We start from the raw sequence: 25,194 nt of genomic DNA, 5'->3' as shown, positions 1-25,194 counted from the left end.
TAAAAAGAAATGAAACACTGATACATGCTACAACATGGATGAACCTCAAAAAGTTTATGCCAAGTTAAAGAATCCAATCACAAAAGATCACATATTATATATCATGTATACAAAATACCCAGAATGGGCAAACCTAAAGAGACAGAAAGTAGATTCACAGTTGCCTCAGGCTGAGGAGGAGGGATAGGGAGTAACTGCTAATGGGCACAAAGTTTCTTTTTGAAATAATGAAAATGTTCTAAAACAGATTATGATGATGGTTGCAAACCTCTAAATATATGAAAAACCAGTGAATTATATACTTTAAGCGAACTTTATGATACCTAACATATCTCAACAAGCTATTTAAAAAATAAGAGAAAAAATAAAGCCTATAACTGTTTGTTTTTCAATTTTCTACCTCAGATGGCAAGGTATGCAGCGGGAGAAGACTAATTTCATCAAAAACAATGTATTTGCTTTTCTTTCATTTAGACTGCTGTCGTTTTAGCACCCTGCTTTTAGCAGTAAAAGAAAAGAAAATATGGAGGTTTCTAAGATCCAGAACACAGTCATTAATAAATTAAAGGATAAAGAAAAATTACTAGAACTTCCAGTTCACACTCCTAACTCCAAAGCAGGAGCAATCTGCTCACTCAGTGTCAGAGCTCCAGGAACCTGACAATCACAGCCTTGACCATCACAGTGCCTCAGGCTGCAGACATTCAGTCTAGCTGAGGTCGGGATGACCACGTTTCCCACTTTTAAAGTAGACAATGTCCAACTTCCCCAAAGTGGTGGTACCACCTCACACCCCACCAGCAGTGAAGAGAGCGCCCATGGCTCCACACACTCGCTTCCTACAGTGAGATTTTACACTTCTGCAAACCTATTGAGTGTGTAATGTTATCTCATTGTATTCTAATTGGCATTTCCCCAATTAAAGTGAGGTTTAACACCTTTTCTTATGTTTATTGACCATGGGGATTTCCTCTTTTGGGAACTGCCTGCTCAAGTCAGTTTTCTACTGGGCTGTCTTTTTTTACCTACTGATTTGAAAGAGCTCTTTATGTATTCTAACAGTTACATGTGATTAAAAACTATTCTACTCTGGGCTCATTTTTTTCACTCTCTTTATGTTGTCTGTTGATGACAGTTTCAGTTTTAATATAGTCACATTTATCAATCTTTTCCTTTGTGGCACTTTTTGTACCTTGTTTAAGAAATTCTTCCCCACCCCTGAGGTCACAAGGCTCTTCTATTATCACCTGAAGTTTTCTAATTATGCCTTTTACATTCAGTTCTTTAATCCATCTGATATGAGGGAAAGATCCAATTTCTTTTTTCTCCCCCCATATGGAAAACTGATCATTGGGAACTAGATCTGACTCCAGTACCTGGATTCAACCACTAAGCAAAATAGGAAACTAATGAGATCCTCCTTTTGTTGAGGACCTACCATGCCGGTAGTATGCCGAGTATTTTATATACATTATACAAAGAGAAATAATTCTGGAAAGTACACTGTTACTACTCCCACTTTACAGATAAAGAAACTGAGGCTAAGAAACATGTCCAAGGTGTTAAAGAGAAAGATGAGATCCCTATCTGTCTAATCTAACGCCCCTGTTCTTTCTACCATACTACACTGTTTTATGTAAGAATTTGATCTCTGGATAAAAGAGGAAACATCTTCATTTTGAGGATGCTATAGTCACTTTACTCTCCAGGTCCACTAATATAGTGATGCTTACTTAATAAATAGCTCATTTATTCATTCATGTCACAGATGTTTACTGAGTGCCTATTATCTGCCAGGCATTGTTACAGGCTCTGGGGATCGAGTGGTGAACAAAATAAGGTCCCTATCCTCTTGGGGGCTTACAGTCTCACCTGATCATAAGTAGTCTCCCATATCCCTTCTACGTGACTCAGTCTTACACACTTAATAAAGAAAACTTTCCCTCAAATAGCAGAATGACAGGAATGCAACATGTTACACTGTCAAGTTTAAGGCTGAACTTAAATTAGCAACTTGGAGAAATTCCAGCATTCATGCTGAGAGAACCTCATGAAATAAAGCATCCCTATGCTTCTTCCTTTCTCCTGCAGCTTATACCTTCACTTTTCAAAAAAATATTAGCAATATTTCAAAAGCAGTTACCTTAACAATATGAATGTGACTTCTTGTAAGCATCTATATACATCTTGTGCTATTTCTAAACCCTTTTATTTCTCTCCTTAAAAAGATGCATTTCAATGTACAGTAAGTAGTAATAAACTTGTTTCTTAATTTCTTTAATACAAATTGGATGTCTATGAATATTCAGACAATTGAAGAATGCAAGAACTAGGAAAGAAAAAGTTAATTACACAGAGCAATGTGAGGTAGCCGGAACTTCCTTTATTTTCCCACCCCCTGCTTGCATCTGCTCCCGTCCTTCAGACAAAGGAAAATCCCTTCCCTCCGGATCCACGTTCTACCCCTTTCACCTACTTAGTAACAGACCTTCAGTTATTCCTCCTGTCCTCTATCCCTCTCTACCAGATTAGTCCCCATCAGAACAACACACAAACATGCTCCAATGCTGCCATCTCAATAACAAAAGAAAATCTCTCTTGACCTCCACCTCCCCTCCAAGAACTTGTCCATTTCTCTGTTCTCCCTTCACACCTCAGAAGATTGTCTACACATGCCATTTCCTCACTTCCTCCCCAATCTAACTACAGTCTATCCTAACACACTGACATTGCTCTTGGCCAGGTCACCAATGACTTTCAAATCATCAAATCCAATGGTTTCCTCTCTCATCTTACGAGGCCCCCATCTTCACAGTAAACTGCCCCTCCTCCTCAAAGCATTATTTCTCTCAGCTACTATGACATTACTCTCCTGGTTTTCCTTCCCCCTCTCTAGCCAGTCCTTCTCAATCTCCTTTGCTGGCCCCTCCAGAATCACACAAACTCTAAATCTTGGAATCCTTCAGAGTTGGGTGCTGAGTTCTCTTCTTTTTTTCCCCATATACATTCGACATTCTCTTCCTAGGTGATGTCATGCAAACTCATGACTATAAATACTATCGATACTAAAAGGACTTACTCCCTGAGTCCAGACACATATGTCCAGCTACTAATTTGGAATCTCCATATTAATGTTGCATAGGCAACCAAAACTGAACTCTACTTTGCTACCAAACCCAACTCTCACCAGGCTTCTCCATCTCAGCACTACACAACCAACCAAGCCAAAAACGTCGATGGCTCCCTTACCCTCACCCGTTGCACTAGCAAATCCTATGGAGTCTACTGTCATCATCTATGTTCAAATCAATCACTTCTCTCCATTTTCACTGCCATCATCCTAATCCAAGCCCCCTGCACTACTGCAATAATGCAGGTGGCCTCCAAACTGCCTTCCCTGCCACACTTGAAAGTCCATTCTCCACACAGGAGATACACATCTTTCTAAAAGGCAAAGCAGATCCTGTCAGATCTTAAATAATAAACTCCAAACTCTTTACTAGGATCTACAAGGCCCCGCAAGATCTGGTCACTAATTACCACTCTATCTTCCTTCCATTCATACTCCCTCTGTTGGTTCCTAATTCACCACAGACTCCTTCCTGCCTCAGGGCCTAGGCAAGTGCTATCCCCTCATCCAAAGTGCTCTTCACATGCTGTTTCTTGCCCTTCACTTCTTAGTCTAAAAGTCACCAGCACATAAAGAGGGGTTGGGGGGAAGGGCAAAAGGGGTAAAGGAGCATACAGGTATGGTGATAAAAACTAAACTACTGGTGGTGAATACAATACAATCTATACAGAAATTGAAATATAATAATGTACACCTGAAATGTTCTAAAACAATATGACCTCAATAAAATAATTTTTTGTCACCAGTCCACATAAAGATTTTTTCTAATCACCCTATTGAGTATGTCTCCATCTTATTCTCTAACATATCACTCAGACTACCTGCCAAGTACTTATCACAAATACTAGATTCCTGGTGGTGAACATGATGTAATCTACACAGAATTAGAAATATATTATGATGTAAATCTGAAAGCTATATAATGTTATAATTCAATGTTACTGTAATAAAAAAATTAATTTAATTAAATTAAACCAAATACTAGATTCTATTTATTGCCTTACTGGTTTATCATCTCCCTACCTTCCCATATCTTGTGTGGGTTGTATATGCAGTGTCAATATATATTTGTAGAATGAACGGTAGAAAAAACAAACAAATCGAGAATGGAGGAAGAAGAGAAAAAGAGAAGGGAAGAAAAGAAAACATTTCCAATCTATGTCTAGGTTTCCATCAGAGTTTTATAATACAGATTTTCCCACACTGTAAGTGAAAGTAGAGGTTCCTTGTTGGCTAAGTTGAGCCCAACAATAACACTCTATGTAGAACTGAACCTGTTCGTAAAGGACAGCTCCAGCAGCAATCTGTTTATTTTACACTCAGTGCATTTCTACTGAAAGATCAAATTCAGTTACTGCTTCTCTACAACTAGTCTGGGGAGTTACTAATGCATATCTAAATCTGCCAATGTAAATTAGGAGAAAAATTTGCTTAAAACATAATGCCAAGAGGAGGAAAAGATGATACGAAATACAAGCGTTTTATGCCTAAATTCATTAGAAAATGCCTTTAAAATAGCAAAAATGTTAATGCAGTAAATGGCAATATATTATACCATTATCTCTTCATTTGCATATGTTTAAAATTACCCATAACAAAAAGTTAAATAAAGTAAATGCCTCTAAGAAGTCAAAAGCAATAAGCATCACTGGGTTACAGATATTTTCTCGGCTCAAGTGCACTCTGTTGCCATTTGGAGATTTAATTTAAATGAACTGATAACAGTTTCTAAAGGTGTTTTCATAAGACATCAGCTCCTTGGGAGCATCTGAGGACACAGGGAAGCAGGATCGCCCTTCCACCTGCTCTGTGTCACAACCTTCCAGGCCCAGCACCATCAGCCCAGCACCTTTCTACGAGAGTCTCCAATAACCATAGCTCAAAAACAGAGCAACTTCAAGGGAGGAATAAAATTGTTTAAAAGGAGAAAGTAGTGGAAGAACGCAGAAGGTGAAAAAAAATGATTTTTGCTTAAATTCAAACAGAACATTTTCCCCCTAGAATTTTGATGAAGTAATATTTCTCTCTAAAGTGGCACTTCAGATTCAGAAAGGGACTTACAGAAGACTAAGTGCAAATATACCAGAGGCCAGCATCCCCACCCAATACAGTCCCTCCTCTCAAGGATTCCTTTTTTAGCATCAAAGAAAATGTCATGGTTGTCAGTGGTGAAAATGCAAATATTAAGCCCTCGTTTAATTAGGTAGCACAAAGAACAGAAGAATCTAAGCTGCTCTGGCAGTTGTTAATTTTTTTGCTATAGAAATACTCTGGTCTACGGGAAAACAAAAAAATACAAGTTTATTTTCAGTTTTTTTGGATTGAAAAAAATAATGTTTAAACTCTATTAGGAAATTAAGGGACTAAAGCCAGGTAGAATTTAAAAAAATCAATTACATCCTTACAAGTTAATCCATGAAAATAATAAGATGGATCCAAACCACCACATGAAAGATCCATTTATTTATGTTTACAAGTAGTACAAGATAATCCTTAAATAAAAATAATTAACATTACAGAAATCCAAAATAACCTGATGAATGAAAGAAGTTGGTATTTGAACATAAAATTAATTCATCAAGAATATGATAAATTACTCTCTGAAGATAATGTGTAACATTAAAAGCCCTTAGAATTTCAGTTTTTAAGGAAAAAAGGTTCTGAATTTCATAAAAAATAAATTACAGTAGAATTCTATATCTGTCAATGTAATCATTGCATAGGATTTCATTTTGTCTTTCTTGGCGGGGAGGTGATGGGGGGCAGGTGGAGGAGATAGTTTCTTGGTCTACCCCACACCCAAGAAACAGACACCTAAATCCCTGGGCCAATCTTAACTGGAGTCCAGGAAAGTGGAGAAAAGGGCAAGGGGAACAGAAGTTCCATCAATTCCTACCATTTCGACTATTTTCTCCCTTCACATCTTGAGAGATTAAAAATGTTGCCATATCAGGGCCAGCCCCAGGGCAGTGGTTGGGTCTGCCACACTCTGCTTCAGCAGCCCAGGGTTCATGGGTTCAGATCCTGGGTGTGGACCTACACTACTCGTCAGCCATGCTGGGGCAGGGACCCACATGTAAAGCAGAGGAAGACTGGCACAGATGTTAGCTCAGGGCTAATCTTCCTCAAGCAAAACAAGAGGAAGACTGGCAACAGATGTCGGCTCAGGGCTAATCTTCCTCAGCAGAAAAAAGAAAAGTTGCCATCTCTAATAAAAAATAAGCTTATTAGGGGCCAGCTTGGTGGCATAGTGGTTAAGTTTGCACAGTCTGCTTTGGCAGCCCGGGGTTCACAGGTTCAGATCCTGGGTACGGACCTACATACCACTCATCAAGCTGTGCTGTGACAGCATCCCACATACAAAATAGAGGAAGACTGGCACAGATATTAGCTCAGCAACAATCTCCCTCAAGCAAAAAAAGAGGAAAACTGTCAACAGATGTTAGCTCAGGGCCAATCTTCCTCACCAAAAAAAATAAATAAATAAGCTTATTAGTGATAGATTCACGTCATAAATATTGAAGAGCACTGAAAATGAATATAGTTAGCAATCAAGTATATTTAGACTTTGGTGTCCTTGCTCACAAACTGAGAAGAGAGAGAAAGGGAGACGAGGAACAACAAGACCTGGCAATGCGTCCTGGGGAAGTGGGGAGTTGGGGATGATCGAGTAGCCAAGGGAGGAGCACTCAGTCAGAGGCATAAATCCAAGCCTGTCACATCTTAGACCTGTAAATGACAGCAGGGCTCTGAGTAACAACTCTGTAATCAGATCAGGCGAGGGCACTGATCCTTTAGGTGACAGAGATCTAAGCTGGGACACAATTGGGCCTCAACACAGATTTACTGAACTCACGGTAATGAGCACTTAATCACACTAAGAGATCACAGCCACAGTGAAGATGTTTCCTGTCGTGTTCCATTTCTAGAGGTTGAGTTCAGCTTTGTGGTTCAACACATGGATGTGACTAGGCTATGATGGGATTTAATTCTTAGCTTTCTAATGTTTCAGTCATCATTTCAGATCTCACCCTGTGCTATTAATTTGGCATCACAGCCCACACTACTCAATTTAGTTGTCCTACATCTAAGTTTATCCCCACACATGAATTAAACAAATACCACGTGTGCTGAATAGTTTATGCTGGTACTTAGCCCCACGCCTACCCTTCTAGACTCTCCCTGAATCACCAGGCCTGAAATCTACATTCCTGGCCCCCTGTCAGCTGTGCTCCCATTAGGCTCTGGCAGCAGCTCTGGCAGGAGTACAGGTTCCTGCCTGGTAGCAGTGAACTCAAGCAGCATTGGTGGGAAATGGGAGGTTCTAGGCTCTGGGTAACACCACCTCCTCCCTTTGCTCCTCCAGCCCTTCCTTTTGTATCCAATTCCTAGAATTGGGTCCCCTTTTCACTGAAGCGGCTAGAGTGGTTTCCTGACTAGACAAAGACTGATAGCCCACCAAATTCAGAATTTATATAATTCATCGATGAGGGTGGGGAACTAAGCTGTGAAACATTCATTCATCCATTCAGTCGACAGATTGTTACTGAGTACCTACTACAGGCCAGACCCTGTTCTAGGTGCTGAAGATATAGTAGAAAACAGTACAGACAAAATCCCTGAACTCAGAGAGTTTACATTCTAGTGGAAGAGAGAGACAGTACACAGAACAGATAAGGAAAATACTGTTAGATAATAAACGCTAAGGAGAAAAAAAACTAAGCAGGGGCAGGGATATGAAATGCTAGAAGAGGGCTGTGTATCTACACAAGTCACTGAGGTGATTTTGGGGAAAAGACTCCAAGGAAATGAGGGAGTTAGTCCTGCACATATCTACAGGAAAAACATTCCAGGCAGAGGGAACAACACGTGCAAAGGTCCTAAGGAGAGAGCCCCCTTGGCATGGTGGAGAACAGCAGGAGTCCTGGGCACCAGGGTACATAAGAAGGAGGAAGTCTCTGGTGGGGAAGCTAGGCCACGGGAGCCTTGTAGGATACAGTAAAGACTTCAGCTACAGCAACGGACTGTGAGCAGAGATCATATAACTTACCTGTTAACAAGATCCCTCTGCGTCACGAGTAGACTGGAGGGGGCAAAGGCAGAAGAAGGAGAACCAGTCAGGAGGCTACTACAATAACCCAAATGAGACTGGATGACACCTATGACCAAAGTGGTGGCAGTGAGGATGCTGAGCAAATTCTGAATATATTTTGAACTCCTATTTGACCCTTAAAAAGTCAGGGACTGGTCTCTGAACCTTGCTGGAATTCACATTAACAGAAATTTCTATTAATTTCTCCTACCAGGTGAGAATATAATGGCTTTAGTCAAAGAAAATTAAATAATTCCAAATTAACATTCTGCAATAGTCAATATACGGAAACACTAATGTATAACACGACAGGGTATAAAATTTTAATAGTTTTATAAAAATATTAAAGAAACTACACAAATACAGAAGCATCTATAAACTCAGTTTTTATTTAACTGATCAAACACTATTTCTAAGAGGGAAATGATCATATGTAAATTTTCTAGAGAGCAATGAGGAACAGAGAACTAAAAGGAATCTGGAAGCTCCATTCCCTTCATTTTTGGACCAAGGTAATACAGCCCATATATATATGAAGCTTGGTCCTTCTTCAAGCATCAAAACATATTTTAATAGTGGATGGAAGTATTTTTTACATAAATTTTTACTTCCTTAAGACCAAGAGTTTTGAATACACTTTAAGTTTTTTCCTTGATAATTCCGCCCTCTCGAAAGAACACTACATCCAGCCCAGATGTAATGCCGGGCTTTGCTAACTGCTGCTGTCGCTATGCAGACCTACCAATCTCCACTCATCCCCCTCCAGCTGATGGCATCTAATTGACAGAAGGTTGGAAAATAGTTAAGAACCACACATAACTGAAAGCAAGACTGAGTCAGAACCAAAGAAGAAAATAATCAGCTTTGGTACAGGAACTTTATAACAATTATTGCCAACACTTAGAGATCGATTTTGCTTGTTCAAGGTGTTGAGCTGTGTTCTGAAGGGCTAAGACTATTCCCAAATGGATGGCTGAAAAGGTGATGTATGTGCAGTCCTTTAGAAAATGTTCCACCCCAAAATGCAATTCATCACTTTTGCGAAAGCATGGTTTAAAATTACTTAAAGAGAAATTAACTTTCTGACCATTAACACTATAAACATCACTACCTTAAAAAAGCAAATTGCCAAGGTAATATTTATGTCTCAAACAACAGCTTAAAAGTATAAACAGGAAAATAACAAGCTGTAATAAAAGGGCACTTCACTTGTTCTAAAACCTTCCATCCCACCAAAATTCTCCAGGAGGCTAACATGAACTCAATCTTCTGGTCCCTTCTCTACCATTCTACCAAAACTAGTTTGTTTTAAAAATTAATAATAAAACAAGTTTAAAGTTAATGTGTATTGGAAAAGGAAGATTAACAAAAACACGGAACCATAAATCAAATAAGAAAATGACTCACATATAAGCACTCAGCATCATAACCTCTCTCAGCAATTAAAGAACAAATAAGGGAGATCAAGAGATAATACGAAGAAAAAGTTTAGGATTGAGGATAAGCTGTAATTCGTGCCAAGATGCATGCTCATGGCCACAAGTTAACAGTTCCCCATGCATCCCCATGTCCTGAGTGCTGCTCACTCCAGTTCCAGCAGGTCCAGGTACAGCAGCCCAGACATCACTGTAGCTGCTGAGTGCTTCCTCTACCACTCTCAAGGAGGAAGAGTCCGCAGGAACCTTACCGAAGTTAAATCACTTCAGGAGGAAGCAGCACTAAAGATAAGAGTTGGGAAAGGATTAAAAGGAAAAGTTTAGGGTTATTTTTTCATTTTACATTGGGCCTTTTCTCCATTAAAAACTGAAATATTTTAGGGGCAGCCCCAGTGGGTAAGTTTGGTGCACTCCACTTCAGTGGCCTGGGTTCAGTTCCCGGGTGTGGACCCATACCGCTCTGCTGGTGACCATGCTGTGCTGGCAGCCCAAATACCAAAAAATAGAGGAAGACTGGCATGGATGTTAGCTCAGGGCAAACCTGCCTCAACAAAAAATGTATTTGTATTTTTAGCTTATTAGAAAGTCTTACACTAACAATACAATAAATTAATAGGTATTCACAGATCACTCACTCCTTGAGCTTGACTTTCACGAAAATTATTTCTCAAAACAATATCCTACAAAGATGTTAGCCCCTGCCCACATCCACAAAATATCTTCTACAGGAGGCCCTTTGTACCTTTTTGATAACACTTAAACAGGAGATATTCTGTATCATATCTTATCCTGGTACTATAAGCTTCTTGAGGGCAGGAAACTTACTCAGCCTTGCAATACCTAAACTCCTGGCATCACTGCTTCACTTCACAGCTATTTAGCATTTGCTAAATTAATTTCTGTAGTATCAGATCATGGTACCTCCAACTCACTAATGAGAAAAAAATATCAGGGGGGCCTGTCCAGTGGCGCATTGGTTAAGTTCATACCTTCTGCTTCAGTGGCCCAGGGTCCGCCGGCCGGTATCCCGGGTGCGGACATGGCACCGCTTGGCATGCCATGCTGTGGCAGGCATCCCACGTATAAAGTAGAGGAAGATGGGCACGGATGTTAGCTCAGGGCCAGTCTTCCTCAGCAAAAAGAGGAGGATGGCAGCAGATGTTAACTCAGGGCTAATCTTCCTCAAAAAACAAAAAAGAAAAGAAAAAAGAAATTACTGCACTAGAAGCACAGCACCATGTTTAAAATTCCTTACTAAGGAGCTGAGATAAAAATCAACTGTTTTTATTTTTTAATTTAGCTGTATTTTTGCCAATGAACAAAAGAATAGAAAAAAATTGCCAGAACTTTATTTAATTTGTTAGCCAATCCATGCTGCTACAATTTTCTGAAAACCAAAATACAAAAACAAATTATCTAAATTTATAACCAGCAGCATGCACTCAGACCTTGGGCTTTAAAGGTACAGTCAACACCAAGGTAGTCTACAGACATCTTCAGATGTTTCGGTCTCCCAAGACTCAGCTGGGGATTCCACTGACGCCGTCCCTTCTGCCACACGGGGGCGGGGGAGCAAGACTTCACCTCTAACTCCACTTACTCTACTGCACCCGGTTCCCCTCTCCTCTGCATCTGCCAGGTAGGGACTGGGTGAAGAACGGTCTACCTTTACAAATACACTAACTCAGAAAAAAATAACACTAAGTATTAGAAAGCTTGTCTTAACCCAAGCAAATTCCAGTTTCCTTAGTCCATGATACTGTTTGTGGCATAAAAAAACTGCAAATAACCCAAACGTACAAAAATAGGGAACCAACTGAATAAATTATGTTGCATCCCTTTAACAGACTACTAGGCAATCATTAAAAGAATGAGGTAGATTTACGTGTACTTAGATACACACAAAATATTTTAAATAAAAAGAGCACTACCAATTGATTTTTTTAAGTGAGTAGGGAAATATATGTTTTTATACAAATAGAATTTTCCTAAAATAAATACCAAAGCAAAAAAAAAAAAAATACCAAAGAAACTGGAGTTATACAGTGGCCTAGAGAAGGGACTGAGGGATCTCAGTAAAGAAGTACATCCTTTTTCACCATTCAAAAAATATTTTACTAAAAACATGCATCCTTAATTAAAAAAAGTTTTTTTAAGAAATACTTAAGTCAGTGATTATGATAAAATAAAGCAACAGAAGAAAAAGTGATGCCTATTACAAGGAATCTCATCTTTCTTAACTATCTCTAAATTCTGTGTGGCAAAATCTGAATTCAGTAAAAGCGGTGGGCTATGGAGAGGTCCATTCCACCCTCCTCCTTTGAAACCACAGTAACTTTCAATTTCTTGCTATAATGCTAAAAACAACTATACTTGCTTCTCACACGAAGATGCAAAAATCCCCTTAATGTTTGGCTCTGCTGTAGCCAAAGTTTAAAAGAGTCAAATATATTAATATAAGTCTGCAACTAAAGTTCAATTACACTTTATATGTTAATATTATACACTAATCATATTTTATGAGGAAAGTCTTACATATCTTTTTGTTTCTAAACTAACAAAGAACTTTAAATTACTAAGATTCCAAATTTCTTAAACTCTCCCCAGCCAAAAATCCAAACATCAGTTCAGTAAAAAATGAGAGGGTTTTTCCCCCATAGCTTCAATATGTCCAAAATTTCTCCATTTCCAAGCAGGACTAGAGTGAAGAGAGATGTTGTACGCAAAGCCTCAGCCTGTCCAACCCTCTTCCACTTCTGTAGATGCCTCTCCTGGTCTTTGGGACCCCCAAGTCCTCATCCAGATACAGCCATCATCTGTGCTCCCACCACAGTAAGAGCACTGATGCAACTGACAATGGTGGGAGGCCAGTGGATCCACTAAATTCATTTCTGAAGCTCAACCTGGGGCTTATGCATCCGCAAATAACAGGCTCTCAGTCACACCAGGGCAAAGGAAGTGGAGTCACCCCACCCCACGCCCACATAGAACCAGACTGCTGATTGTCTCTTTGTAACTACAAACATGAAAAGTAAAGCAAATGACTACAGCTAACGCCCTTCAATTTGATTTTTACTAATGGAAATGCATTTGTCGAAGATCTAAAGATATGCAGTTATCTTGGAAAAAGTGATGTGGTAAGTTAATATGATAAACAAAATGAAGTGGAGGAAAGGAATTTTGCGAACGTAAAACATTAATCAGAACAGACATTCCAAGCAGCAAAATATGACAAAATACTGCCTTCTCATTAAAAGAAAAAAAATTCTGAACATTCAGAACTAAACTGTAACACTGAACAAAAATCTCCGGAGTTAGAAAAAAATTTTCTTAGATAACTTACTAGTTGGTTGTTTATACACACCTCATTTAACATATATCTATTTGCCATGCACTGTCCTCAGTACCAGGATGCCATGCTAAGTCAAAGACAGACCTGGTTCCTGCCTTCAGGGGGTTTACAATAGGAAGCACAAGGAACAATGCATTAGCGCACTGTTTCGTTCTGCCACTAGAAACAATGAGGAAAAACATACTTGGAGTAGGTTTAATGTTCTCCACAGTGTAGCTGCAAAGTATTTTATAATAATTTAAAATTAAAATGTTAAAATGAACTAAAAGTAAGATAATTTCATACAGTGATAAGTGCCATGAAAAAAAAAAAATGAGAAAGGAGCACCTGGGGAGTGGAGGTAAGGATGTGCAGAGAAGGCTTCATTGTTGAGCTGAACCTTCCATGATGAAAAGGAACTCAGCATAAGAAATTCAGTGTGAGGGGCCGGCCCAGTGGCGCAGCGGTTAAGTGCACACATTCTGCTTCGGTGGCCCGGGGTTCGCCAGTTCAGATCCCGGGTGCGGACACAGCACCACTTGGCACACCATGCTGTGGTAGGCGTCCCACATATAAAGTAGAGGAAGACGGGCATGGATGTTAGCTCACGACCAGTCTTCCTCAGCAAAAAGAGGAGGATTGGCAGCAGTTAGCTCAGGGCTAATCTTTCTCAAAAAAGAAAGAAGGAAAGAAAGAAACTCAGTGCACTTGGAGGGACAGAAAAACATGTGGCTGGATTTCAGGAAAGCGGCCAGAAAAGTGGCAGAGGAGGGCAGGGAGCAAATCACAAAGGGCATAACAGGCCACAAAAGGCGTTTGGATTTTATTCTAATTACTATGGAAAGCCACTGGCAGGCTCTAAGCCTGGGAGTAACAAGATGGGATCGGACTAAACATAATAGTTTCTTGTTTAGAATGCATTTTCGAGTAGAAATACTTTTATAAACGGTGGTGCTGCAGTACTGTTTCTGTGCTTTCATTCAGCTATAATTTATTTACTGTCTACTCTCTGCTAGGTTGTGTGAAAGGTAGTGATGAGGAATAAAACAAGGTCTCTCACCCGGAGCTCCCAGTCTGCTAGGGATGAGAAACACTGAACAAATAATTACAATTGCAAAATTTATAAGAGTGGACTACGTACAATGCTATGAGGACCCAGGGCAGAGCAGTGAATCCAGCCTGGGGAGTCCAGGAAGGAAGACTTTGCAGAGGACCTGAGTGAGTCTCACAGGACAACAGGGACTCTTTCAGAGCATCCCCATAAGCGCGACGTCCAAACCACAGGTGGTACACAAGAAAAGAGGGGCCACCAAAGACTCCTTTACAGGGGCCAACCCGTGGCCAAGCAGTTAAGTTTGCATGCTCCGCTTCGGTGGCCCAGGGTTTCGCTGGTTCGAATCCTGGGCGAGGACACGGCACCACTCATCAAGCCATGCTGAGGCGGCATCCCACATGCCACAACTAGAAGGACCCACAACTAACAATACACAACTATGTACTGGGGGACTTTCGGGAGAAAAAGGAAAAACAAAATCTTTAAAAAAAAAAAAAGTATTTACATAGGATTAAGGTGGAATGGGGAGGGAAGTTGTATAAAACTTGCAACTGTAACTTCACAGCTATTGCTTAAATAAGGCTTTATTAAGAATTTCAGGGCCAGCTCAGTGGCGCAGCAGTTAAGTGCACATGTTCCGTCCTCGGCGGCCCAGGGTTCGCCAGTTCGGATCCCGGGTGCAGACATGGCACCGCTTGGCATGCCATGCTGTGGTAGGCATCCCACATATAAAGTAGAGGAAGATGGGCACCGATGTTAGCTCAGGGCCAGTCTTCCTCAGCAAAAACAGGAGGATTGGCAGTAGTTAGCGCAGGGCTATTCTTCCTCAAAAAAAAAAAATTCTATTCGACATTATTGTACTAGCTGATGCAATAAGGCAAGAGGATTTAATAGGAATCCATATTGTAAAAGAAGGAAAAGTAAAACTATATTTATTCATAGATGACATAATTATCTCTATAGAAAATCTGACGAAATTAAAAAAAAAAAAGAATTTCAATTATTTGGTTTTCCCACAACACTGAAAATGCGATAACCTAAATGTTACTTCAACAAGTGGGTCTACGCTCTATTCATGTGTGCGTGCACACATTACCCATTGTGAATTAGGGTTAAAAACTTTTTTTAACACAAACTCTTTTTGCAGCCATTTTATACCCCCCCAATAAAACAAGCTTTTATCAAAATTTCAAACAGAGATTCTGAAAAAGTTCCAAATACTCTCCACTTAGATTAAAAAATTATTAAAATTTCCCTGATTTGCTCTATCTTTCTATATATATGTACACCTATATGTATACTTTATGAGCCATTTGAAAGTGCTGAAAACATCACAATACCTCACCTCTAAACACTTCGGCTTGCATCTCCCAAGAATAAGGGCAATCTCTTATATAATCACAATGCCATTATCAAACCTAAAAAAGATCAACAATTCCTCAATACCACCTATCATCAGAAACATATTTTTTAAAATTTTAAGTACAAAAAAGGGCTTTGTCAAGAACCTTACCGAAGGAATGTATTTTAATAAACTGATTAGATTTACTGTCACTTGTATTTCATTATTTATATTTTTAAAATGTAGTAATACTTTATAAACTTCAAGGTAAAAAGTCAAATTCTGGGGCTGGCCCCATGGCGTAGTGGTTAAGGTTTGGTGCGCTCTGCTTCGGTGGCCCGGGTTCACGGGTTTGGATCCCGGGCGTGTACCTACACCACTCATCAGCCATGCTGTGGTGGCATAGATGTTAGCTGAGGGCTAATCTTCCTCAAGCAAAAAAAAAAGTCAAATTTTTAAAAAGTTGATTTTAAAAATATTAAAAGAATAATTGTAATCAAATACTATGGCAAAAAGTATGAAAGTGGTACGTGCAAGATGGACATTTTGGGAGCACTGTGTTAAGAGAAAAGCACTCTAGGCAGAGGGACATCCCTAGGAAAAGGTTTGCAAAAGAGTGCAGTCCCAGCAAGGCTGGAGTGAGGGCACACGTGAGAGGGAGATGAGCTAGACAGGTGGCAAGGGATGAGCTCTTCAAGGATTCTGCGTGCCTTCCTGAGGAGTTTGGACTTTATCCTGCTGGTACTGGGACTTCTACAAACAAAAATTTTGTCTAAACAAATCGAGTTTGTTTAGAAAGATCTATCTGGCCATAGTATGTTGGATGGACTGGAGAGTAGGGAAGACAGGGAGATCATTTCAAGGCAACAGAAGAACTCTGACATTTTTCACTGCAAATATATAACATTTCAGTTAATTATGCTTTGAGTAAGCCTGCTATACTAGTAAATGAACAATACAAAAACAGTAAAACTAAAGTTCAGTTTATCTTGAATGTTCATGTTGTAGAAATGAAGCTTTAAAGAGAAAAGGAGTGAGTCAGTAGAGACTTCACCCAAATTTTGAAAGGAACCCTTGGTACTTTTGAAGGTTTCAGCATTTAATGGAGCTGGCTCTTCTTAACACCTAGTTTCACTTTCCAAAGTGGCTTTCCTTTTCCTTGGCAAGATTCATCACTGGCACTAATTTCATGTTTATCAGTCAAAACTAAAATAATTTCCAAAGGAAAACCAATGGGAAGAGGTGGGATGCAAAACAGGTAATGTAATTTTCTCACATGCAGAGTGCCCTCAGGGCAGTGCTCACAGCAGCCCCCAGAGCTCCACTTACAGAGTCCAGGGGAAGCTGCTCCAGGGCCAGACATCAGCTCTGCCTAGGAGAAAGCGGGCAGCACTGGAAGCAGGGCCAGCAGGACAGGATGCTGGCCCTCCACTCCCCTTCCACCAGGAGAACTCTAGTTTTATTTATTCCACATATTGGGCGTCCTAGAAGGATCTTATTTTAACAAAGGGTTCCACAGCTTTAAAAGTGTTTTGAAAGCCAGTGAGTCAGAACTGCACGTTCTTAAATGAGATGTTGGTAATTCAAAATAAGACTCCAAGTTCCACAGGAAAGCTGAAGGGGGACGAAACAAACACTATTACTGAGGAGGAATGTAAAGAAAGAGACCTAGACGAGCATACTGGAGGAGGAGCAGCTTTAGGGCAGAACCAGGGGTTCTGCTGGGGACCTGTGGATTTTGAGGAACCAGTGGGGCATTCAACTGGAGAGGTCCAGACAGCAGAGGACACACAGATCTGAAGCTCAGCAGGAAGGTTTATGACCACATAAGGACTAGCTGAAGTCTAAATGTGGATGAATCCACCGACAGAGATGTAAAGAGAGAAACAAAGGAGGGACTGAAAAGGTCACAGAATGCAAAAAGAAAAGGCTCTGCCTCAAGACAGGACTGTGAGGAACTATCCACACACACAGCCACCTCAGGAGGAGACCCTGAATTCAGGGTAGTCTGCATCCAGGAGCAGACGGCACTGGCTGGACTGCTGGGGGTGGTCTACAGAGCAGAGGCCGCTGAAGGGCAAGGCGGCAAGAGTAAAGGGTTCTGGCCAGGAAGCAAATGAAAGACTGGACAAAGAATCCAGGCCTGAAGGGACTGGAACTCTGAGAGAAAAGGGAAGTCACAGAAGGTCAAAAAAGAGACAAGGAAAGTAGGGACACCTCTCGAGGACGCTGTGGAAAAAAGAATATTGTACTGGAACCTAAGACTTCACCAGCAGAGCTGTTCTGGAAAGAGCTCCTTTCAGACAAAGTTAAGAGAAAGCCAAAATGAGGGTAAAGGTCAATGCGGGGTGGGGGTTACAGTGTCTTCAGAACCCTGTTGTGCCTTAAGGACCTGGGTCTAGCTGTGGGAGTCATGGACCCCTCCTCCAGCACTCGCTGCAGACAAGGAGACCCACCCTAGAAAGGGAGGCCAGAAGAGCCCACCCAGCCCTCTGCTTCCCTTGTCACAGCCACTACTGCTAAGGGGGTCTGGCGACGAAGTCATTTAAAGCTTCTCTCAGGTCACCCAGGAGCTCCTATGTGGACTTAAGGAAAAACAGGTGCAGATAATGCCTAGAGCAGATCTGTTTCCCAATTTGTGTACAATGTTGCTTGTATTAACAATAATAAAAACTATGTATATTTTAAATGCAAATATAATTCATGACTGACAACTGTAAAATCAATTTTAAAAGGGAAACAAAATGAAAATAATAAACATTAATTACATTAAGAGGTCAAGGGATTCAGAGATCACAAATGACCATAAGAACAACAACAAAATACCCAAAGTGTTCAAATTTCTAGCTTTAGCTACTAGACCACCTACCCCTGCCCATTTTGCTCAATAATAAAAATAAAAACTCATCAAAAGGAAACCATACTCCTGGAAAGAACACCTCCTCCTATTAATTTTTTTTAAAAAGAAAAGGATTTCTCTCTTAACAAATTACTTAGAAACTCCAATTCATATTTAAAAAATTAACAAACTGACTCTGGTATATAAACTCAACTTTTCAATTTAACTGTCGATTCAGGACTAACAAAAATACACAGTGGGGAACAGAATGGTGTAAAGGAGGTGCTCACTAGTGCTCTGGGGACAACATCTTGCCAAACAAACTGATACTTTCAGAAAAGCCTTACTAACTCTAGGAAACTAACCACTCCGATTTTCTTAAGAACTGAGTAGCAATTTAAGGCATTAAAAAAAAATCAAGTTTCATGAAACTCATTGTCAATTCTTCAAGGATTTCAAGAAAACAGCCAAAGGGCCAGTCAGGTGGTGTAATGGTTAAGTTTGTGCGCTCTGCTTCAGCTGCCCAGGGTTTGCAGGTTTGGATCCCAGGCATGGACCTACATACTGCTCATTAAGCCATGCTGTGGCAGAGTCCCACATACAAAAAAACAGAGGAAGATTGGCACAGATGTTCACCAAGGGACAATCTTCCTCAAACACAAAGAGGAAGACTGGCAACAGATGTTATCTCAGGGCCAATTTTCCTCACCAAAAAAAAAAAAAAGAAGAAGATGGCCAAAGCACCTGTGTCAAGAAGGATGTGCAGCAATGATCAAGAGGTGCTCTAAGCTATTTGCCCTTCCCCTTGTAACAAAATTCAGGAAACTCAATCCATCTTTACTACACTAATGCAGGCATTAAAAATAATAGCTAAGGGGCTGGCCCGGTGGCCGAGTAGTTAAGTTCACACACTCCGCTTCGGCAGCCCAACGTTTTGCTGGTTTGGATCCTGGGCATGGGCATGGCACTGCTCATGGGGCAATGCTGGGGCAGCATCCACATGCTACAAGCAGAGGGACCTACAACTAAAAAAAATATACACGGATATGTACTGGGGGGATGTGGGGACAAAAAAAAAGGCAGAAAAAAAATAATAATAGTTAAAGGAAACAATAACAAAACCCTACACTTCTTCAGCCATTCTCAAAGTGCTTAACTGCTCAACTCGTAATCCTTAATTCTGCCAAACCTGCTCTCTCTCCATCTATGACTGGATGTCTATATTTCACAAATACAGAGCTAACGTAATATAATAAATCTAAATTATAAAGCATTAATTATGTGGTAACATTATTACGTTAAGCTACTGAACCTCTTTAAATACTCACTAGTTTTCCCTTAATACAGAAATGAGAGTAAAATATGGCAAAACCTCAACTAATCGGAACAGCTGAAGGGTGAGTCATTGAATAATCATGCCTCTCAGATAACTGAAGGCTTATTTACAACTCTGAACACAAACTTTTTTGGTTACCTGTTCTGGCCAGAACACTTCGACTTGGGCCAACATTGTCAATATCAATGATTACACAGTAAAACGGTATCCAAGGACACACAAGACTCTGTCCCTATCCAAATGAGAGCCCCAGACTGTAGCAACCTTTGTTTTTATACTTTCCCTGTCTTCCGCCCTGCTGTCACATTCTGCATCCATCTCTCTCTTTCATTCCAATAACCAAGTGTGTTGGAACTGCATCTAAGGAAAAGGTACCTGGTTCTCACAACTCTGCTGGGCACCTAGAGCTCTTCCAAGGGAGGTAAATGAGTCCTAGTGTACAAGGTTCTGTGACTCTCTTTCATCTGCTGTGGAAGACTTTTTTAAAAAGTATTTCCTCAAAAGGAAATTCTGACACATGCTACACTATGGATAACCCTTGAGGATATTATGCTAAGTGAAATAAGCCACTCCCACAAGGACAAAGACTGTATGATTTCACTTATATTAGGTAGCCAGAGTAGTCAAATTTATGGAGATGGAAAGTAGAATGGTGGTTGCCAGGGGCTGGGGGGAGAGGGGAATGGGGAGCTATTGTCAATGGGTACGAAATTTCAGTTTGGGAAGATGAAAAAGTTCTGGAATTGGATAGTGGTGATAATTGCACAACACTGTGAACATACGTAATGCCAGTGAATTGTAGACTTTAAAATGGTAAATTATGTTATGTATATTTTACCACAACTAAAAAAATTCTTTTAAATAATGAAAATTTACTTCCTCATTATTTACTATGTTCTAGACAAGTGATGTGTTAACTGTATCTGTGTTATTATCATCACTCCAAGAAGGTTATTTTCTAATATGTGTAAAAATCAGCCAAAATGGTCTCTTAAAATTATGATTCTAAAATATCATATACTATTTTCCACATGGAAAAAGCACGTTTTATAGGAACGGATCCATAAGAAAGAACACCAGCAAAAACACAGAGACAAGAAAGCATTCTAGTCTAGGTAGCACATTAATGTGAAAAGAAATGAAAAAATGGTAACTCACAGGTGCCCTCACCACTGAGCAAATATTACATAGCAGCCACCTCAAAGACTTTCCCAAAAAACTATGCGGGGTAAAAGAAAACAGTAATAACTTGGAATTCAAACCAACTATTTCAATAATTGCTAAATTTCTCAGCCTATCTCATGTTGTCATCTCAAATACAAGCGTCCTGCACTTGCGGACAAACCACCTTCCAACTCTCCCAGACTACACAGGTACTCTCCGCCGCCCTATCCACCCCAGATCAGCCCAGTCCTTACTCTAGATTAAGCAAAAATACCAGAAAGGAACCTACACATAGAAATGCCACCTTATAGCCTCTGCCTGCACAGCAAAGTGCCTGGCTCTGAAGTTATTCAACTATCAAACCAGAAAGTTCAACAGGGACTTATATCTTTTACCACAATATACCGACTACATCTTTTTGTTTTTTAATTATGTCCTTGAGTGATTATCTAAAGACAAAGCTGAATAAGCTTATAAACTTCCTCTTGAATAAGAGACTAGAAAATAAGTATATACAAATCTTCAGGTGCCTCTGAGTTATAGGCAAAAGTTTACAATCAAACTTGTTAAAACTTCTGCAGTGAAGTCATAATTTTTCTATTAATAACTTGTCTTTGTTCTTATCCTCTCTCCCACTTTTGTAAAGTTTAAAAATGAACTTGCAACAACCTGACCACATCCTTTTTATTTTAAATCATTTTCCAATGGGGCTAGTACAACTTGCAGAAGCATAGAATCATATCAAAATCCCATTCCCCAAAGTCTAACAGTTCAAAACCTCCCAGGAAACCCAAATCCTTGGAGATTTTCACCCAATTTAACAACTGCATAAAAGGAGAAATATTTTTTCAAGTACAAACCATCACAGTTAGACAACAAACGCTACTTACCGAAAGAAAAATCCCCTGCCATAACAAAGCTGTACCATTTACTGATTATATGTTCTTTTACTCTCATTTAAATTATTCTGAAATTTTGGTTAACAGCCAAATAATTCTAGAAGGTAAAGTTTCAGGAAATTATAAAATAGAAAACATAAAAATACTTAGCATTCAAAATACCTGCCAGTATAATGGTATTCTGCTCTTTGGATTGTATTCATTCATTTAATTAAATATAACATGAAGTCATAACAAAAAGGCCAGTGGAGTTTGGAGAGTTCACCTTTTCTACAGACTTCAGAGTCAAATGATATCTGCTTACGCACCATCATTCTATAGCCAAGCCCAGTCTATCACTGAAAGCAAAGGCATCCTACAGAAGCAGTAAGATTATGGACAGAAAAAGCATTTTTTAAGAGAAAAATCAAAGTTTACAAAGAAACAAACATCAAAAGAGGAAATTTCCTTTCTTACATATTTTGTTTCTCATTTTGCATCTCTTTAGCTGCATCTCTCACAAATTTAATAAATTTTAAGTTAAATATCTGATAATGCAAAAACTAAAAAATCTAAAAAGAGCCACAAAAATCAAAAAGAAAACGGTGGAGCAATAACCAGGTGATCAATTACTCTCTTCGCTAATGATGCTATGAATCTTAGGGTAGAGGGACCAAATCCAGCTTAGCTGTTGGCCAACTGGCTAGCTAACTTAGTCACAGAAAAACAGAATTATTCAGCAGAATCATTTCACAAAAGAAAACCTTTGAACTTTGTGGACTATGCCCTATACATCCCTACCACAGGCCTTAGACAGTCCCCAACCTTCTATTACACCAATGTCCTTGCAGTTAAAACACAGGCCTTTGTGAGGAACTAACAAGAATTCACTCACAATCTCTGAGTGCCCTCCTTTAGGAGCAGGAACAACAAAAGGTACAAGAATATATTAAAAGGCATCTGACAAGGATAAGCAAATCATTGAAATACTTGCTTCAGCGGAGAATATAAAAAACCCAACTTCTTAGAGGTCTAACACAAAACACTATCTCAATCACTGGGTCAAAAAAAATCACACCTGAGGGGCTGGCCCTGTGGCCCAGTGGTTAAGTTCACGCGCTCCGCTGCAGGCGGCCCAGTGTTTTGTCGGTTCGAATCCTGTGCACAGACATGGCACTGCTCATCAAACCACGCTGAGGCAGCGTCCCACATGCCACAACTAGAAGGACCCACAACGAAGAATATACAACTATGTACCGGGGGGCTTTGGGGAGAAAAAGGAAAAAATAAAATAAAATTAAAAAATCACACCTGATATAACTTTTAGTTACCTTTTGTTTTTGCTTTTATTGCTAGAGTTTTAATGATTTGATAAACCAGGCGAATATCCTGCATATATAAATCAAGTTAATTGCTGTCATTTAAAAGGTTGTTAAAGCTTTATATCCACATTCTTTAATTCACTGAACTTCAAAAAATCAATTTTCATTCAATTTTCTCAGCAAATTCTAGGCTTTAAGGAACTGATTCATCTACTGACACGTTAAACTCTGACTTAGGAAAGTTCATGATTCATCCTTCAAACTTACTATATGCAAATATACCTGTATTCCAAAAATGGGAAGTAACAGATTAATACTGGGCCTGTGACCACAAGGATTCCCAAGAACCACAGATCCAAACCTGCAAAGTACTGCCTCAGCTACAAAGTGACCCTCTGACTAAGAAGTCTCCCAGGTCGGAATTTTTAGTTATTCTAGATGGTAAAAACCCTAAGAATTGTTATAAACACATTTAGGGTCATGGTGAAAATGACCATTTTCCAGGTTTACTGGAGTTTCCAAACTCCAAGTTTACACACTTGCTGTCCTCCAGCTTAATTATTAATATTGCCCCCTTTTACCCTCAAAGGGCCCAGTTTTATAGCAAAACTCATCAGTGGTGACAGAAGTCAGAATAGTGGTAGCCTTGGGGAGGGGGAAAGTGTTTACAGAATGGGAGGAATGTAAAAGAGAGCCCTTTGGGAGGCTGAAAATGTTCTATAACTTGATCTGAGTGTGGTTACCAGGGCACATGCATGTGTGAGAGGTCGCAAACTTTACTCTTAAGGTCTTATAATTAGTGAGACCTCAATGAAAAAAATACTTGATTTTAAAAACACTGCAATACACTTTTAAATGCCTTTGTTCAGATCACAAATTACATAAAGTCATCTTAGATATAGCTACCAAGAATTTTTTCCAAATGTATTCGAATAAAGATTCATTTTTGTGAGCACTTTTATGTAGAACCTTTCGAAATATAGACTCTGACTTTTTAAATATTTCATATTAATAAATCGCCGAATGTCAAAATCGAGAGCAAGCAGAAAGATGATCTACTCATTCTCTAATTTTGCAAATAAGGAAAAATAAATCTGGACAGGCTAAGAAATGTACCCCTCGATAAAGCAGCCAGTAGGTGACAACGGTAGTGACAACTGTTTCCTGATCTCAGGCCACTCCCGTTTCCACCAGGCCGTTACTTTTCTGACACTGTAAACAAATCTGAACTCTGCATTTACCTGTGGCCTAGAAGGATTCAACGTATCCCTCAAAACACCAGGCCAACGGGCCCAAAGTGTAAACGTCTTCCTTCCTCCTCTCAAGACAGCTGGGAAATGAACAATTCTATCTTCAGGCATTTTAAACTTGCGATGCGATAGAGTGTGACATCTTAAAAAATGTGATTCAAGAGGACAAGGCACAGGCAGGGATTGACAAAATCCATTTTATTTCCTTTCAAATCTCTCTGATGGTCACTTGGTTCTCACAACTACAGCGCTAAGTCGGACTCGGGAAACATCATCGCTGGGGGCCGTTCACCAGCGTGGCTTCGCGGGACCCGCCGGGAATAAGCCCCGGCTCCGGAAAACTCCTGTCTCTGCCAGGGGTGTCCTGCCTCCCTCCCCGTACAAGACCCGGAGGGGACCTGTGCTTTCCGGCTTAGTTTCAGACCCCAGGGAACCGCTGACATCTTGCGAAAAACTTAGCATACATCCTCTTTCCGCGGGAATTTATGTCTGCTCGCACAGGCGTTTCTGCTCCCCACCGAGCAGGCCTTGCTTCTCAGGACAGGCTTCTCGCCTGCCTGCAGCCTCCTTTGCAGGGTCCAAGACGAGACTTCAAGAACAGAAATCGAAACGCTCACCGACCTCCCGAGAGGCGCGTCGGGCCCCGAGCAGGGCGGCAGGGGTCGAGCAGCGGCTCCCCGGCGAGCCCACTGCCCGCTCGCGCGCGGCGCGGGGAGGCCCTGCGCACGCCGCCACGCCGGCCTCAAGCAACCGGTTGCGGCGGCCGCTGGACGCTCCGCAAACGCGCAGCGGCCACCCCGGCCCTCGGAAGTTCGGACCGCCGCACGAGCGGCGCGGCCCCGGCCCCTGCTGCGGGTTCGCGCCCCGGCCCCGGAGCGAGCCCGGGGGGCGGGTCCGCGGGGGCTCGGCGGGCGGGAGCGCGGGACGCGCTGGGAGGGGCGCGCGGTGGGCCCAGCGCGCCGGGGAACTTGGGCGCCCGCCGCTACCGCCGCCCGGCCACTTTCCTTTCACGCCCCCGGG

The 25,194-nt window shown here is 40.7% G+C and overlaps 1 protein-coding gene across 5 annotated transcripts in view; it reads right to left on the bottom strand.

Moving 5' to 3' along the window:
* SFMBT1 (Scm like with four mbt domains 1) overlaps window positions 1–25,194 on the bottom strand; it is a 133,629-nt gene that overhangs the window by 107,130 nt on the left and 1,305 nt on the right. The window contains exon 1 of one of the 5 annotated variants that reach the window (XM_046673592.1): window positions 24,166–24,184. The exons of 3 other annotated variants lie outside the window; for them this stretch is intronic. The gene's annotated coding sequence lies outside the window, so the exon portion shown is untranslated. Of the gene's footprint in view, window positions 1–8,180; window positions 8,266–24,165; window positions 24,185–25,194 lie in introns of those variants that run through there. One more of the 5 variants, XM_046673585.1, reaches the window with a different exon arrangement.

Source organism: Equus quagga, chromosome 1 (assembly GCF_021613505.1).
Source record: "Equus quagga isolate Etosha38 chromosome 1, UCLA_HA_Equagga_1.0, whole genome shotgun sequence".
Classification (NCBI taxonomy): domain Eukaryota; kingdom Metazoa; phylum Chordata; class Mammalia; order Perissodactyla; family Equidae; genus Equus; species Equus quagga.
This window is presented reverse-complemented; position numbering and strand designations above follow the sequence as displayed.